A 15,129-nucleotide genomic window follows, 5' to 3' on the forward strand; every position below is an offset into this window, starting at 1 on the left:
ACCGGTTCAAATCAGCCCGTATCGCTGCCTTGAGGAGGGAAAGTGGCCGAGTACAGTTTCCCCACTGTGGGGGTCAAGTGCACCCCCAAGTATAGTAATGAGGAATGAGTCCAAGGCAGGGGCGAGACCGGCCGAATGCGGTCCACCTCCATCGGCGAGAGTGTAAGTTTCAGGATATAGGATTTGTCATAGTTCACCTTAAAACCCGCCACCACTTCAAAACGCGCCAGGGTCATCTGGACGTGGGGGAGGGAAGAGCGCAGGGTCCGCCAGCGAGAGCAAGACGTCGTCCGTGAACAAGGAGATCTTGTGCTGTTCGCCCGTAAAGGGTAACCCCCGGATATCCGGGTTTTCCCGTATCGCCAGCGGCTCAATACTCAGAGCGAACAACAAGGGAGAGAGCGGACACCCCTGCCTCGTGCCCCGCGAGTGTGGGAAGAAGGGCGACACGGGAACGGGGCCCGCTATAATTGGCCCGAAGCATGGTGAGGAACCTGTCCGAGAACCCAAACGCTTCCAAGGTACGGAAGAGAAACTGCCAGTCCACCCGGTCAAACGCCTTCTCAGCATCCAGGCCAAGCAAAACTGCTGGAATGTTAAATCGGTTGGCCTTCTTGATGAGGTGAATCACCCTCCTGGTGTTATCATGGGTTTGTCGCCCTTTAATGAACCTCGATTGATCCGGGTGGATCAGTACCGGCATCAGGGCTTGCAGGCGGGATACTAGGATGGAAGAATAGAGTTTGGCGTCGACATTGAGCAGGGCGATCGGCCTATACGATGAACAGAGAGCGGGGTCTTTACCGGGCTTAGGGATGACTGAGATGACTGCCTCCAACATAGAGGCCGAGGAACCCCCCGACTCAGTCATCGCATTGAACAGTTGGACCAAGAAATCACTGATATCGGCGGCAAAGGTCTGATAAAAGAGGGTCGTGAATCCGTCTGCACCTGGCGCCTTATGAGGCTTCAGGGACTTGACGGCACTCAGCACCTCCTCTCTAGTGATGGGAGCAGAGAGCAACTCATTCCAGGCCGCAGAAACCTGTGGGAGCGGGAGGGTGCGCAAGTAGTCCCTTTGGGCAGCGGGGTCAAGGGATTCCCCCGCGTACGTCACATAAAACTCGCCGAAGCGTGCAGCCTTGGCCGCTTCGCAGTGCTGCAGAGCGCCAGCTGCATCCCGAATGCCTCCGATGTATTCCCGCTCGCGCTTACGGCGCAGTTGGCGGGCCAAGTGTCTCCCCACTTTGTTCCCCTGAGCATAAGAGACGGAGCTTCAGGAGGGTAAACTCCGACCTATTATTGTAATGAGCCCATAGCTTGCCTCGGAGAGCAGTAAGCGGTCACAACGTGTGTTTGGAAGGGTGGTCTTATGCGCACGCTCCAGCACCGCGAGTTCCGCCTCTAACGCCTCTCGCTCCGTTCTCCTCAATCTATTAAGTGCCGCATTAATAGCCAAGCAACTACCCCTCACGGAGGCCTTAAAGGCATCCCAGGTAGTGAAAACAGATATGTCTTGAACCGGGTTAAGGTCGAAAAAGTCCTGAATCGCCCCACGGAGCTCCTTGCAAGAGGAATCGTCCCGCACCAGGGAAGCCGGAAAATATCTGCGCGGGACGTCCCCCACCGGCGCCCACTGTAGCACCAGCGCAAACAAGCTATGGTCAGAGATAGAAAGCGGAAAAATCTTGGCCTCACTCATGGAACCCCGGAGGGACTGGCTGCAAAAAATATGATCTAAGCGGGAGTACGATTGGTGGACGTGGGAGAAGAAAGTGTAGTCCCAGGAGAGGGGGTGCAGGGAGCGCCACCCATCCAGCAACCCCAGCTCTTCGATCCGCCGGCGCGACTCAGAGAATACCCCAGTCTCGGCCCTCCGGCAGTGGGAGCAGTCCAAGTCCGGATCCCCAAACGAGATTGAAGTCCCCCATTACGAAGAGCGCCCCCTCCACAAAGTCCTCTACAGTTCGCAGTAAGCTCAAAAGGAATCTATTTTGCCCCACATTGGGAGCATACAGCACAAGGAAGGAACAAGTCCTGCCGAGTAGCACCCCCTTAACAAGAAGCCATCTACCCTCCCTATCGCTCCGGACTCCCAAGGGCTGGAAGTGGAGAGTCGAGTGGAACAGCAGTGCCACTCCCCTATGTTTTGAAACCACTGAAGATCTATAGATGAGGGGGAACTGCTTATGTTTCAACCTGGCCTCATCCTGCCGAGCCAGGTGGATCTCCTGGAGACCCACCACATCCTGGTGATGATCCAGAACATATTTCCAAACCTTTTGGCGCTTCTGAGGCGAATTCAACCCCTTCACATTCCAAGTTCCTAGGGTAACAGGCATGCTTCAGATCTCCCCCCACTCGGCTCTCTCAGGTCAGCCACAGACAAAGCACCGCCCCCGTCCCAGGGACCCAACCCGTCTAGAAAGGCCCCGGCAGAAGCGGGCCCGCAGTGCTCCTCAGGACCGCAGTCCTCAGACCATCCCAGGTTATCACTCCGAGGGCGGCCCGCAACCCATACCCAGCCAGAGCAGCGCCCCCGACGACAGCAACCCGCTCCTCCCCCACCTCGCCTAGGATCAGGGCCCCCTCCAAAGTAAGAGCAACTCCCCCTCTGCCATTCAAGAGTGACCCCCACCACCCCCTCGAGCTCCCCCCCTAGAACCCCTGCTAAGCCACCCACAGAGCCTCCCACGCCGCAGCTCCATGTTACCACCACTGCCCCCCCCATCCCACCTCCCCCCATCCACCCCGACGTCCCCCCTCCCCACCCCCAAAATCCCTTCCTCAAAAAAAACCCTAATGCAACAGGCAGAAGAGTCAACTGAACCCCCCTAAAGAAAGTCAAAAAAACGAATGCTGCGACCAGGAGGGCTGGTGATGAGACCCTCGGAGAACGGGGTCGCAGGCAACAGGCAGTGCCCCATCCGCACTCCGGTCCGGGGTGTCTTCCCCAAAAGTACATAGTTACCCACGGTACCTGAACAGGAGGAAGGCATCCCCCCGCCACCAAGCAGCCTTCCCTCTACAGTCAAGCCGCCGATGAGCTGTCCCGCGGCGACGACACCGTCACATTCACCACAGAGGCCACTGCTCCATCTCTTCCCTGTTGACTGGACGCGGTATCCGGCCCATTCTGTGCCCCCAGTCGCCCAACTCTGTGCCAGGAGGAAGAGCGCCGTCTGCGCCGTGATGGCGAGCATCCCCCCCTCGGGGAGTCCGTGGCGTCATCCAGCCCCAGGAGGTCTTTGGCAGCCTGCAGAGATCGAATCTGGACCAGTCTGTTTTGCCACCTGAAGATGAGGCGAAAGGGATGACCCCAGGAATATGCCACTTGCTGATCGCGCAAAAACGCCGTCACAGGACGAAAGTCACGTCGCTTCTGCAGCGTAGAAGCTGCCAGATCTTGGAAGAGTTGGGGATGGTGCTCTCTGAACAGCAGGTTAGTAATACTCCGCGCTTTCCGAAGAATACGTTCCTTGAGCTGGAAATCATTGACCAGAATGTCCGGCGGTGAAGCCCCCGAGCCTCTCGGTAGGCCCACTCTGTGGACCCTGTCCATCCTGACTTCGTGGAGATCGTTTTCGCCCAGGATTTGCAAGAAAAGAGGCTCTACATACCCACGGAGATCCCCAGCTTTGCCCCCCCCCCCATGGCACCGCTCGGATACGGATGTTCCGCCGAGACCGGTTTTCGAGGTCTTCCGCATGGGCCTGGAGATCCAAGTTCTGCTCCGTTAGTCGGAGCACATCCTGTTGGAGCTGATGGACGTCACCCGCCAGACCCAGATCGCGCTCTTCCAGCGTTGCCACATGCTCGCCAATGCCATCCACCTCACGCCACATTTCTCTGAGGTCCGAGGCAAGCTGGGAGCGGAGATTCGAGAGGTCTTCCTTGATAGCGGAAAAAAGCTCCAACATGAAGGCCTTGGTGGCCGGCGCATCATCTGCTTTCTGCTAGGGGGGAAGCGCTAGGACCTGGGGGCGTCAGTGGCTGCGCACCCCTCGGGGGCCCCTCCTTGCCCGATTTTTCATTGCGGGGCCTAGTTGACATCGCAAGCAGCACCACGAGTGACTGGGGTTCCAGACCGCAGGCAGATCCCACCACTCTCGCCCCGGCCCCCACACGGCAGGCAGACTCCCCAATACCTCTCACCCGGCCAGCACTAGCGTAGAGTCTCGAGTCCCGGGCTCCCCACTCCATCACACGCCGGGGGCCACCGCGTCTCAGCGCTCCGGTCCACCGCCAAAGCTCCATAGAGAGCACTCTCCAGCACCTATGGGGGCACTCTCCAAGAGCCCTCGACAAGCAGCAGCAACCAGGGGGGGCGCAAAGGTCACCAGGGCCAGCCTCGAGCTCTCGTTTCCGCCGACCCGGCCAGCGCCCACGTCGTCACTGAATGACTCCGGCCTCGCAGCCTCAGATGGGAAGGCGGCCGGCCAAGCGTTGTCGGCAGCTGCCTGTCCGTCGGGGAACACACGTCCCACTCGGCACCCCAGGCTCACATCAGCACAGGCGGCAGCTCACCCCTTTCCAGCAGGCACCAGCAGCAGCATCAGGTGCGCGGCCCCCGCGGAGTCCAACCAGCCGGAGGGGAGGGGGGAAGGATCTCACCGGCGGGTCCGGAGAGCAGCTCAGTAGCAGGCCTCACCCCAAGAAGGGCTGTTCAGGTCCGGGCACCTCACAAGGGGGGCAGCCCCCAGCTCCACAGGGCCCCCAACTGCAGACAGAGTTCCCACGGACCCGTGATTCCCAGGGCCGGGGCCACTCCACACGCCAGTCGACCACAGGCCCAGAGGCCCCCCAGCACCGGCGGTCCAACGTCTCTCCTCAGACCTCGCCCGCCGTCTCTCTCCGCACCTGCGAAGCGTTCCTCGTAGGCGAGGCCCTCACTCCGCGCCGTCACTGCCAGCCGCAGGCACGCTCTCACCACCTCGGCAACCCCGCGGCAGATTCAACCTGGCTCTCCTCATCCGCCGGGCCCCAGACCACACCTCACCGATCCAGAGCTCAGGTGCGGCAATCAGCGTCGTAGCGGTAGCGCGGCACCGGGCACCGCCCCCAGCCGCGTCGCCACGCAAGCCTCCCGGCTGCGGCCGCTGCTCTCGCCACAGGCCCCACAGCCGCCACAGGTCCCCGTTCTTGCCCCTTGGGCACAAAGATCGCCAGGCTTCCTCCCGGGCCCCTAGTGGATCAGCGCCAACTCAGGGTGTCAAGCGGGAGGGTCGAGGGAAGGCGCTATACAACGCTGGGCGGGTCCCAATTTTTTTTTAAAGCACAACTTATGGTAATGTTTGATTAAGTCGCAAATCAGAAAGTTTTGCGTTTGACACAAAGTGGGACAGGTATGCCCAGACATGGGTTCCATGCCACTGAAGTAAAGGTAGCCTGGCTGATAAGGTGATGCCCCAAAACTGGTCCCAGAACACTTGTTTCCAGTCCAGGACATGGCCTGCATATGGCTGGGTCTACACTGGAATGGCATGGGGAGCAAAAAACTATGGATTTAGGCACAGATCTCTGTATGGGGTGAATGTTTGACATTGTGCAGCATTCTGTCCAGCAATTGTTAGGTCTCGCCTTGCTATCGCGTAAGCTTTAATTTCCTTTCATCCTTCCATATTTCCTTCCATAATTTGGCACTGACATTCCTTCCTTCGGCATTCTTCCCATTTCCTCTTTTTGCTTTCTAAGCATCTTTATTTCCCTATTTTCAATATCTCGCTCTTTCCTGGTCATGCTATTGGTTTCGCTCTTCTGCTTTTCTCTGTCCCAGTAAGGCGAATTATTGGTCAGCCCTTAACGCTTTCCACTCATTGAGTGTTTCCTTAAAATTGTATTTAGGAGTTTGGATATACACACGCAATCAGAAGAAGCCCTAAATAATTAATGTATGTTTTATATACACTCAGCCTACCAGGTACAGTGGCGGCCCCCGCTTTAGCTGCTAAAATGGCTCGTGGCAGGCGGTTGTTAAAATGGAATTATAAAAGTGCAGGTACTGAACATCTCAGTGTACCCATTTGCTACTGAGAAGTTCTGCGATTCTCTCGTTAAACGTGTTGCAGACTTCCGAGAAGTGTTGGTTCCCTCTCGCCCTTTCAAATTATGAAATGTAATCTGCAACGCAGCTGGTGCTCGTGTAAAGCGCTCCGACACCTAAGGGTCGAGTTCACGCTATATAAAAATGTAACAAAAAAGGTGGGCAATAACTCAGTACCTCCCAATGTAAAGCACAACTGATAGGAAGAGCGCGCATATAACTTAGGGGCATATTATCAAGCACGGCGTTAAAATTGTCGCCGCTTTAGCGGCAGAAAACTGCTGCTAAAGCGGCGATAATGGGCTTGATAATATGCCACAGAGAATTCCCATAGAAGCCCATGTTGACATCAGAACATGGGCTTCTATGGCAATTCTCAAGGGCATATTATCAAGCCCATTATCGCCGCGTTAGCGGCAGTTTTCTGCCGCTAAAGCGGCGATAATTTTAACGCCGTGCTCGATATGCCCCCTTGTTTTTACAAAACCGAATACCTGTCCCACAGACTGCACAAGTAGTCCGCCACCTGACTGCTGGTAAAATATTTAATACAAGTGGTGGATAACTACACGTGGGCTACCTGAAAGCAAGCTCGCAAAAGGATGGAGATGGGAAATTAGATATACATGTATGTAGACAGAAGAAGAAAAGTAAACAATAATGGAAAGAAACAAGGGTAATCATTGTTCTCACCCATTGCGTACAACTAGTAAGAAACACAACCCCCTCCTACCCTTTGTACTTGCCAGAGAGCTTTGCAGGTTCGGTAGGGCTACAACAAGAAGTCTTCTGCGCTGAAAGGGAAGACGGACAACGCAAATCGATGCTGATCAGCAAGACATGGGGAAGACGAAACCAACTGCTATTTTGCAACAAGAATATGGTGTTGGGGATACTGCAGCACCAAATGGAGTAAAACGTCGAGAAACGCGTACATATAGCAATCAGGTTAAATATCGCCAGTGTGTGAATTGAGATCATATCCTACGGATACCCGCTGTAATGAATTTTAAAATCATTCTAGATGTTTATTTGAATGTTAGTTATCAGAATATAGTTGGTAATGTTAATTTCCAGATCAGCATCAACAAGTCTATATGATTGGCCAGTAAATATTAGAAACTAGTCACAAATTAAGCGACCATCTTGTATTTTCAAAATGTTACGTCGAAGCCTAAGGAGGACAGATGTAATCGATAATGCGTGTGGTTTTACAAACTGTATAACTCGGTTATTTACAACGATTGATTCACTAAAAATGTACGAAGTATATATCGTAAATTTAGTTATGATCAATTATTTTTTTACATTATGTTTATTTACGTATCATTCTGTAGTCTTATTTTGCTACCTTTCTTTTTAACATTGGTCAAGTCCATTACACAATCGCGCTGCTTCTCTTGATGGAGAAGAAAAAGTGTACTAGTTAATCCCTCTACGAAATGTACGTCCTTCCGCTGAACAGTATTGGAAGTGTCGGGCTAGCATTATAAGAACAAGCATTTGCAATGCAATAGGTCTCGCATTTACACGAGTTCAAGCTATTGGCATCGTAAATGACAATGCCTTTTATTTATGTTCAAAAAACAAAAATAAAAGGCATTTTCATTTGCAATGTCAATAGCTCAAACCCGCGTAAATGCGAGACCTATTGCATTGCAAATGCTTGTTTTTCACTTTTAGAAAGTTGGCATTTTCTTACTTTACCCATTCTGTGCACATCTGGGGTGGCAGCTGGGCTTCGTGCATTCTCTCCAGACAGCCAAACAAAGGGGGCTTAGGTGTGCCTGATGGGCCATCAACATCCTGGGCAAGATGTTGGGTAGGATCAAACACCTAAATAGGTGGTGCCTGTCCCCAGACAAACAGCTGCCTACCCCTATAGTGAATCTGGAGCCAGGGTAGGAGACTATGTACTTCAAAGGGATCAGTATCCCTCAATTCAAAGGCACAACTGGGTACAAGTACAGCCCCCCCCCCCAACACATACTCAATACACTTCTGGACCAGAGGACATTCTGCCAGGATAAAGGACTATCATGCTGCTAAAAGGAAGGTCACTGTTGGATTCCTGCTTTGCTGTGCCCGTCCAGCTTCCCTCCTTGGCTGGAGTGCATCTCTACATCTCCAGAACCAAAGTGACTCCCAAGGGCTTGATGGCTGTTCTGGGGAATCGGACAGTTGGTCCCAAGACAATCCTGGGCCCTTGCAGGCAAGTACCAGTGCTGCACCCTATAAAATCCAGACAACGCCCCAATCATAATGGGTGTATTGACCTCGACATGGCTCATTGCCACAGCTTGCCTGAATAGCAGACACTGCATCACTGACAGTGCAACACAAGTCATTTCTGATATCTCGATCTTTGTGCAGCTCAGCGCCAACATTCTGCCACTCTCTACAGCCCAGAGGTTCAATGCATCAGCCCTATGTCCATGACATCTTTGATTCAGCACAGCTTTGAATAAACTATGCCTGTGGGGCCAATAGCAATGGATAGCTTTCTTTCCTCCATGCATCACCCTTCATGTCTATGCATCCAAGATACTGTTAAGCAGGCCAAGGCGGGTCGCTGTATTCGAACAGCACTCCATTGTGATAAGTGGAGAATCTATTTTTTTATTGTGGCGATTTGAAGGGGCGCAAGAGGCCACCAGTTCCGGAATTTCGTTTTTCTAACCTTTAAGCAAGATACTACATTGGGTTCTCTGGATAGGGTTTCAAAAACCCTTTTTTTGTTTTTAGATTGAATTGGCAGGATTTAGACGTCAGTCGTGGGCATGTGAGCTCGTGCAACAAAAGGTCAGGCCGCTGGAGATGAGGTATAGTTAGATTGCAGGAATAGGGTTTCAAAGAAGGGCTTGTTGGAAAACTGCAGAAAAACAATGAAGTGGCACATCTGAATATAGCTTAAAGTCGGGTATGCGCAGAGAGTAAGATACGCAAAATATGGAAGGTAAGAAGGTCATCCAAGCTATAAAGAGCAATGGTCACTATGTTTAAATAAATGGTAATGAACGTTTTTGGGAGTGTAGAGCAGGATGACCTGCGTCCAGTGAGCTCTTACTGGAGAAAGCTGAAATGGTTCTAGACTACGTTTTTTGTTACGCCTCACATGAACGCATTTCTTAAAAGCTTTGCAGTTTCAGAGAGCTCATAGCATTCACTGCCATGTCCCAGCAACAAACAGACCATGGTTGTTAATTGCAACACCACGAGACAACAGTACTTGGGCCCTGCCTATATAAATTAGAAATTCAGCGTAGGAGACTGCAAAGCCTTTCTGGTAAAAATATCTGTTCAGCCTAACTCTGCTAGACTATCTGTAGGGTGGTGAGGCCAGGCCACTACCCATTCAGGTGTAAGTCTCCTCTACCCCCCCCCCCCCTCCCCACTTGCCCAGGAGGGATAAACAGTATGCAGATAGATGCAGCTTAGTATCCTGCACATATTGCTGTTCAGAGCAGGCACCCAGAAATAGTATTGAGACAGGCTGTAAGGCACAAGAGCTTAAGAGCAGAGAAATTTCCACTTTCTAGAAGTGGTGTTTCTAGAGAAGTAATACCAGATCCAAGGGGATTTGTCATTATCAGACCAATGATAAAACATAGCAGCTACTCTGCAATCATGAGTCACTTACAGGGCATTTAAGAAATTCTTAATGTTAACCTAAGAGTAGGCCTCATTGTAAAGTGGGTGGTTGTCACCATAAAACAAAATGGTACATTTCCACTTGCACAGCATCCCGCGCTTAGGGCTACCTACCAAGTAGTGACTAATATGTAATAAAAGGAGTTTAAGGCTTAGCAAATAGTTAGTAATACCAAGTTCAGGTGGCAGTAAAATGAGCCCACAGGCCCTGCAGTGGCTGTCCTGAGTCAGGTTTGAAAGACTGCTTATGGGTAGCACAAGCAGTGCAGCAGGCCAACTAGTAGAATTTGGTAAACCATGTTACTAGGGGCTTCAATGAACCAAGTATACCAATCATGGATAACCCAATTGCCATCACATTTTAAATTTCAATATCAGCACTGGTCAGCTAAAGAACAAAAAGTTATAAAGCAGGTCAAAAAACAAAGTCATGGGGAACCCATGCCAAGTCCAACAGGGTCCAAGAGGAATTTTCTTCCTAGGCATCCGAGGAAGCTATAGTGAGAATGCTGGTTCCAATTTACACTAGCTCGAAGAGGTGGTATACACCAGTTGGCCAGAGCTTATTTCCTGTATCTACTACTAATCATTTATAGCACCTCCCAATTTCATACCCTCCTAGCATGCAAGAATAAATAAAGGCTCGTCACTGGTCAGTCTCCAAATTGGACAGTTCATTAAGCTGCACTTAAGGGAGTGAGCGAGTACAGGGGTAAAGGCCAGGACCACGGTTCTCAGAAAGCCATCCACAATGGTGTCACCTTTGGTAAAGTAATTTGCCTTCCCGCATACCATGCATCAAGGTATAAATACGCTTCTAGGACCACAGAACACTACAGAAGTTGGCGATTTGTCAAATTCAAACGGTACATTTTATTCTGTAAAGTGTGGTACATCAATGATCAAGTCCAAGTAAAGCACATCTCGCTCTACACCACATTTTAAACATTTTAAACTTACAAAACAGGACAAGATGGAGGGCTGGCCAGTACACATTAGATCAGCCAACGTTCCTTTGTGTCAAAACTAAAAAGTCCTCTTTATTCTTTCCATAACACCAGATGCAGCCACAGGACCACACCAAGTAAGAGCATTCAGCACTAGCAATCCATAACGCTTGTGTTAGAACGTCCAGTAGACCTGAAAGGGAGGAAAAAAACCACATTAGGTGGCATAAAAACACGACGAGCACAAAGTCATATCTAACAGGCTGGTCTCAGTCCCATATCCGCAAGCCTCATCCAGTGAGTCAGCAGGTTGAAATGGTATCATCACCGACCAGATTCGAATTATGTACCCCGGCTCAGATTAAGAGAAAGCGTGAGCCCCACCAACAGGTCTCTGGGACGGGATTAATTTACCACCCTAAAAGGCATGGTCCAAGACTGAGATGAAGTTGGCCTAACAAAATGCTGCTCCCGCCTTTTATGTTCTATTCGGTAATGCCAACATACAAGGCTCCCCGTGAATTTAGTTAGTTCCAGAACCACAAACAATCCTAGCCGCTGCTAGGGGCGAGCAAGTTTGAAGCCAGCAGTTCACCCTGGGTGCAGCTGGACTACGTTAAAGGGAGTCTGCATCCACAGCTTGTCATTGCTGCTACTTACATGAGTGCAGTAGTCGGCGGGCTCGGTCCACTGTTCACAGATCAAGGCTTCACCACCAACAGGGGTCCTGCAATTACAAAGAAAACTTGAAGAAACCAAGACGGCCACAAATTAGAGCCATCCCATAAACAGCATCAAGTCAGAAGTTACAAATCGCCAGTTATCGCATCGGTCGGCTTTTCCTATATCCTTGGGATTCATCACGTTAATGCACGAGTGAATAAAGACAGTGCCATATATGCAAGAGGGCCTACTTACCACTGGAAGCGAAGCTAGTGTGACCCAGGGAAGGCACGCTCATCACCCACGGTACTCCTTGCTGTAGAAAGGCAGGGACAGGGCATTAGATTCTAGCCGAACAGAACAGGTTATGGTAGTTCAGCCATGGAAAGTCAGAAACAGAAAATTCGTCAGTTGTCGCATCTGACGGCTTTTCCAGGTCATCATTCTGCACAGAGGAAAGGGAGACCAGAAAATTGAGAAATGCCAACTCACCTGAATCTTAAATTCTTGAGCCCTGTAAAGGAAAAAGCTAGGGTTAGCGAGTGACATTTTAGAACTATACAAGCTACGATTTATAGATTTACGATGGACTCAGAAAAACCTTCTAATCACTGGCAATCAGCCGGTAATTCCAGCTATTTCAGTTTGGTTTTCATCATGGAAACATCTCAAAAAGCCACTAACTCGGTGGCTAAAGGTGAGGTAAGCAGGTTTTAATTTGTGGCAAAACTAGAATTCAAATGTAACCTCTGCACAAAAAGAGAACATTAACATTTAGTGACCACAAAACCCATGACTCGCTTACAAACTGGGTGCAAAGGAGGCGGGGCAACTTTACTTGCAGACCTGGCACTCCATCTCAAGTTCAGACATGCTTTCATTGCACAGAAAAGGTTTCAAAAAGCTGGTTTTATATCCAGGAAATTGCTTGAAGTTTTAGGCTTCACGTAACCAGAAAATATAAATCTAGTTCAGTTCCCTGAAGCCATTCAGTCTAGGTGACATACGACAGAAGTGGACAAGTCACTGCGTGCTAATAAGTCACCTTCATGGGTAAACCTAGTTATAATTACCCACTCAGTGGTAGTCAGGTTGGATAGTGTAGTTTAAGGCTGTGTTGTGACAAGATGACTCACGACCAATGCATGCATTTAATCAGATAACGCGTTACTGGGATGGGGCTAGAATACATTTAACAGATGGTCGGCAGATCTGGTATAGCCCGTGATCTTTGGCAATTTTCAGTTTGCATAGCGTTTGCTCATATGCATCCTTGCTTAGTGCAGCGTGGCTAAGGGTCCATTAATCACTACCTGAAGGCGAGAACTTAAGCAGTCTAAGTTTTGATCAATTTAAACATTAACAGTCTTCATTTAATGCAAGCAAAATTCCATGGCTTCACCATATACTTCAAATAATCAATGTTCTACAGAATTGGTCCACAAAGCCTACTGGGGTCCGTGACTGCATAAGAGTCTATACAAAGTAGCAAAACGAAGATTCAAAAACGAGACTGCAGGGATTTCAAATCTGAGGCTAAAAATTAAGATCTTATCTTCAGATTGCGGGGGGGGGGGGGGGGAGTAGTGAAAGTGCATCAAATCAGACCTACAACAGTACTATCCAATTGTACATTAAGAGACACTTACCAACTGATGCAGCGCGGTCTTCAAAAACGCTGCGTCGCCACTGGGGCTACAAACATAAAATGTACTGTCAATATGCAATCAGTACATAACACTACAATGTAACGGGCTCGACAGTGTTCAGAAAAACAGTCTCACCACAAACAATCTGCCGGTAATTCCAGCTGTGTTAAGTGGTATCATCATTAACACCAACCATTATCTTAAAATGAGATTGTAGTAATCTAAACTGCATGTCTTACCTGGACTAGCAGGGCCAAGCACAGCTTAGATTTGTTCACCTGAAAAAGAAAACACTCGTTGAAACCGGAGGCAAATTGGCGTCGTTGCAGTATCCTTACGGTCACCATAGCTCAATTGACCAATTACACTGGGTTAACTGGTCAGTAGAAGCATTCTAAAGCACGACAAAGTAGGCTAGATAAATCTCGCCTACACACTAAACGATTAATAGAAGTGTTGTGTCTTCAGAGTTTCATAATCAACAGAACATTCTGTGTGGTGCATGAACTCGTCATCATAAGACACCAAACCCCAAGATAAAACGCAGCATACAGCAACAACGTCCAAACTACTCATAACCTGGCTGTCCAGAACCGAATGTGTAGTACGCTGGCTTCTTTACGCGCAGGACATTTCGTTAGTACCAAGGCATTAACTCACCTTCATTTATCAGCCACGAGGCACTGCGGGGTCTGCCTCACCACGTGGTGTCCAATACCTACGAGAGAACAGTGGTTTACGGAATTTGTAATCAATATCAGAGGGGAAGTCTCATGTTAACCATCACAATCTACGCACGCCGCATGCAATTGATTATTTACACATTTGACTACCTGTCCCAGTCAAGGGAAACAGGAGGCAATAGGAAGGTTTAGGCAATGCCTCTCGATCTAAAGCCCGGAGGCAGCGATTGGGCGCGTATGATACGCAGTTATGAATTCACGGCAGTTGTAGGACAGTAGAGTGACTGCTACAAATACAGATCTGAGCTGCCAAAGACCATCCGGCTTACTCTTGCATGACGTTGGAGGTCCTTCAGCTACCGCAAAGCTAAATTCCTCGGTTATCATGCAGATCCGCACCAACGGGGCTACTTCGCCTTAATAGAGTAGTGACCAAAATCCAATTTAAAGCAATGTGCATTGCCAGTGGAATTGACAGGAGCCAAGTGATGCGACAAAGTAAGCGGCAAATTTGCACTTTAGTTCCCGTTTAACACCCAAATGTAGCGATACGCAACAAAGGGCTTTAACAAACGGCCTTCCACTGCTGGCAACACATTGCACTTTATTTTTGCATATAGCAAATCTCTAATTACGCTGCCGCCGCATAGAACCAGAGTCCACGGCAATAGGACCGCACTGAATGTGAAAAAGTTTTTCAGAACAGAATATATTTATATGGAGTACATAACTCGAGCCTTACCCAATGTATCTGAAGAGGACTCCAGCTCCTTTTGGTATGGTCTTCAGGCATCTTCCTACCAAAAAAAAAAAAGTAAATCAAAACTAGCCCTTGCCACCTTGAAAGTGATCTAACCCCAACACAACACGTTATGTACTTCCCTGAAATGTTGCTCCTCAGTAACCATCACACTGAGCAGCGACCGTCAAGAAAAGGCGATTCTCTAGACTCAATTCTATCCACATAAACCACAGCAAGTCTACATGGCTTGGATGAAAGCCACAAAATTAACCCCGAGCGGAGCTTAGATGTGCATTATTCAGTAAGATTTGATGGTCCAGGGGCTATGTAGGCATAGGTCAGGGCATCTCAAGTCATAGTACCTAACAAATAGAATGCATTGTTCCACTGCACCCGAGTGAGCCAGGAACTGAACTTGCAGTACAACATGTTAGTCAAAGCGCTATTCGGAGTGTAGGCACAAAGCCATTAGGGACTGGTGAATCAATTGGAAGCAGCCAGTCTGCGTTTCAATTTCAGCTGGACAACAGGCAGATGCAGCAAGAACGCCTACTGGGAAGCATCTTAAAGTAAAGCTTTAGGGATACACTGACACTACATCGGAGGCCTCCTAAAATTCCATATTATACCCACATCAAATAGTGTGTAGTAGGAGCAGTTTAAGGCTTATCCAGTTATTGAATCATCATTCGTGAAATATGGCAAACATACTCCCATTTTGGCAGAACCAGTTAGCATCAAGATTTAAAGT

General features: G+C 49.4%; 1 protein-coding gene, 6 non-coding genes and 1 pseudogene across 8 annotated transcripts in view; all 8 read right to left on the reverse strand.

The window, feature by feature from the left end:
* The window catches only part of LOC146857108 (uncharacterized), a 94,062-nt gene that overhangs the window by 78,617 nt on the left and 316 nt on the right, over positions 1-15,129 (reverse strand). The window contains exons 2-9 of one of the 2 annotated variants that reach the window (XR_014979850.1): positions 14,379-14,433; positions 13,614-13,671; positions 13,193-13,231; positions 12,954-12,999; positions 11,797-11,818; positions 11,560-11,620; positions 11,302-11,368; positions 10,655-10,834 (exon numbers count right to left, since the gene is read on the reverse strand). The gene's annotated coding sequence lies outside the window, so the exon portion shown is untranslated. Of the gene's footprint in view, positions 1-10,654; positions 10,835-11,301; positions 11,369-11,559; positions 11,621-11,796; positions 11,819-12,953; positions 13,000-13,192; positions 13,232-13,613; positions 14,028-14,378; positions 14,434-15,129 lie in introns of those variants that run through there. The other variant, XR_014979855.1, reaches the window with a different exon arrangement.
* On the reverse strand, positions 10,903-10,977 carry LOC146857133 (small nucleolar RNA SNORD99). Its single transcript, XR_014980308.1, has one exon. It is a non-coding gene; the product is annotated as a small nucleolar RNA SNORD99 (small nucleolar RNA).
* Positions 11,439-11,509, reverse strand: LOC146857134 (small nucleolar RNA SNORD49). Its single transcript, XR_014980348.1, has one exon. It is a non-coding gene; the product is annotated as a small nucleolar RNA SNORD49 (small nucleolar RNA).
* Positions 11,692-11,752, reverse strand: LOC146857135 (small nucleolar RNA SNORD49). Its single transcript, XR_014980352.1, has one exon. It is a non-coding gene; the product is annotated as a small nucleolar RNA SNORD49 (small nucleolar RNA).
* Positions 11,894-11,965, reverse strand: LOC146857136 (small nucleolar RNA SNORD65). Its single transcript, XR_014980395.1, has one exon. It is a non-coding gene; the product is annotated as a small nucleolar RNA SNORD65 (small nucleolar RNA).
* On the reverse strand, positions 13,069-13,138 carry LOC146857137 (small nucleolar RNA SNORD65). Its single transcript, XR_014980392.1, has one exon. It is a non-coding gene; the product is annotated as a small nucleolar RNA SNORD65 (small nucleolar RNA).
* On the reverse strand, positions 13,900-14,027 carry LOC146857138 (small nucleolar RNA SNORA44). The gene has a single exon (XR_014980372.1). It is a non-coding gene; the product is annotated as a small nucleolar RNA SNORA44 (small nucleolar RNA).
* LOC146857139 (small nucleolar RNA SNORA16B/SNORA16A family) lies at positions 14,507-14,641 on the reverse strand (annotated as a pseudogene).

The sequence above is a fragment of the Triturus cristatus genome, chromosome 3_2, assembly GCF_964204655.1.
Source record: "Triturus cristatus chromosome 3_2, aTriCri1.1, whole genome shotgun sequence".
In the NCBI taxonomy this organism is placed as follows: domain Eukaryota; kingdom Metazoa; phylum Chordata; class Amphibia; order Caudata; family Salamandridae; genus Triturus; species Triturus cristatus.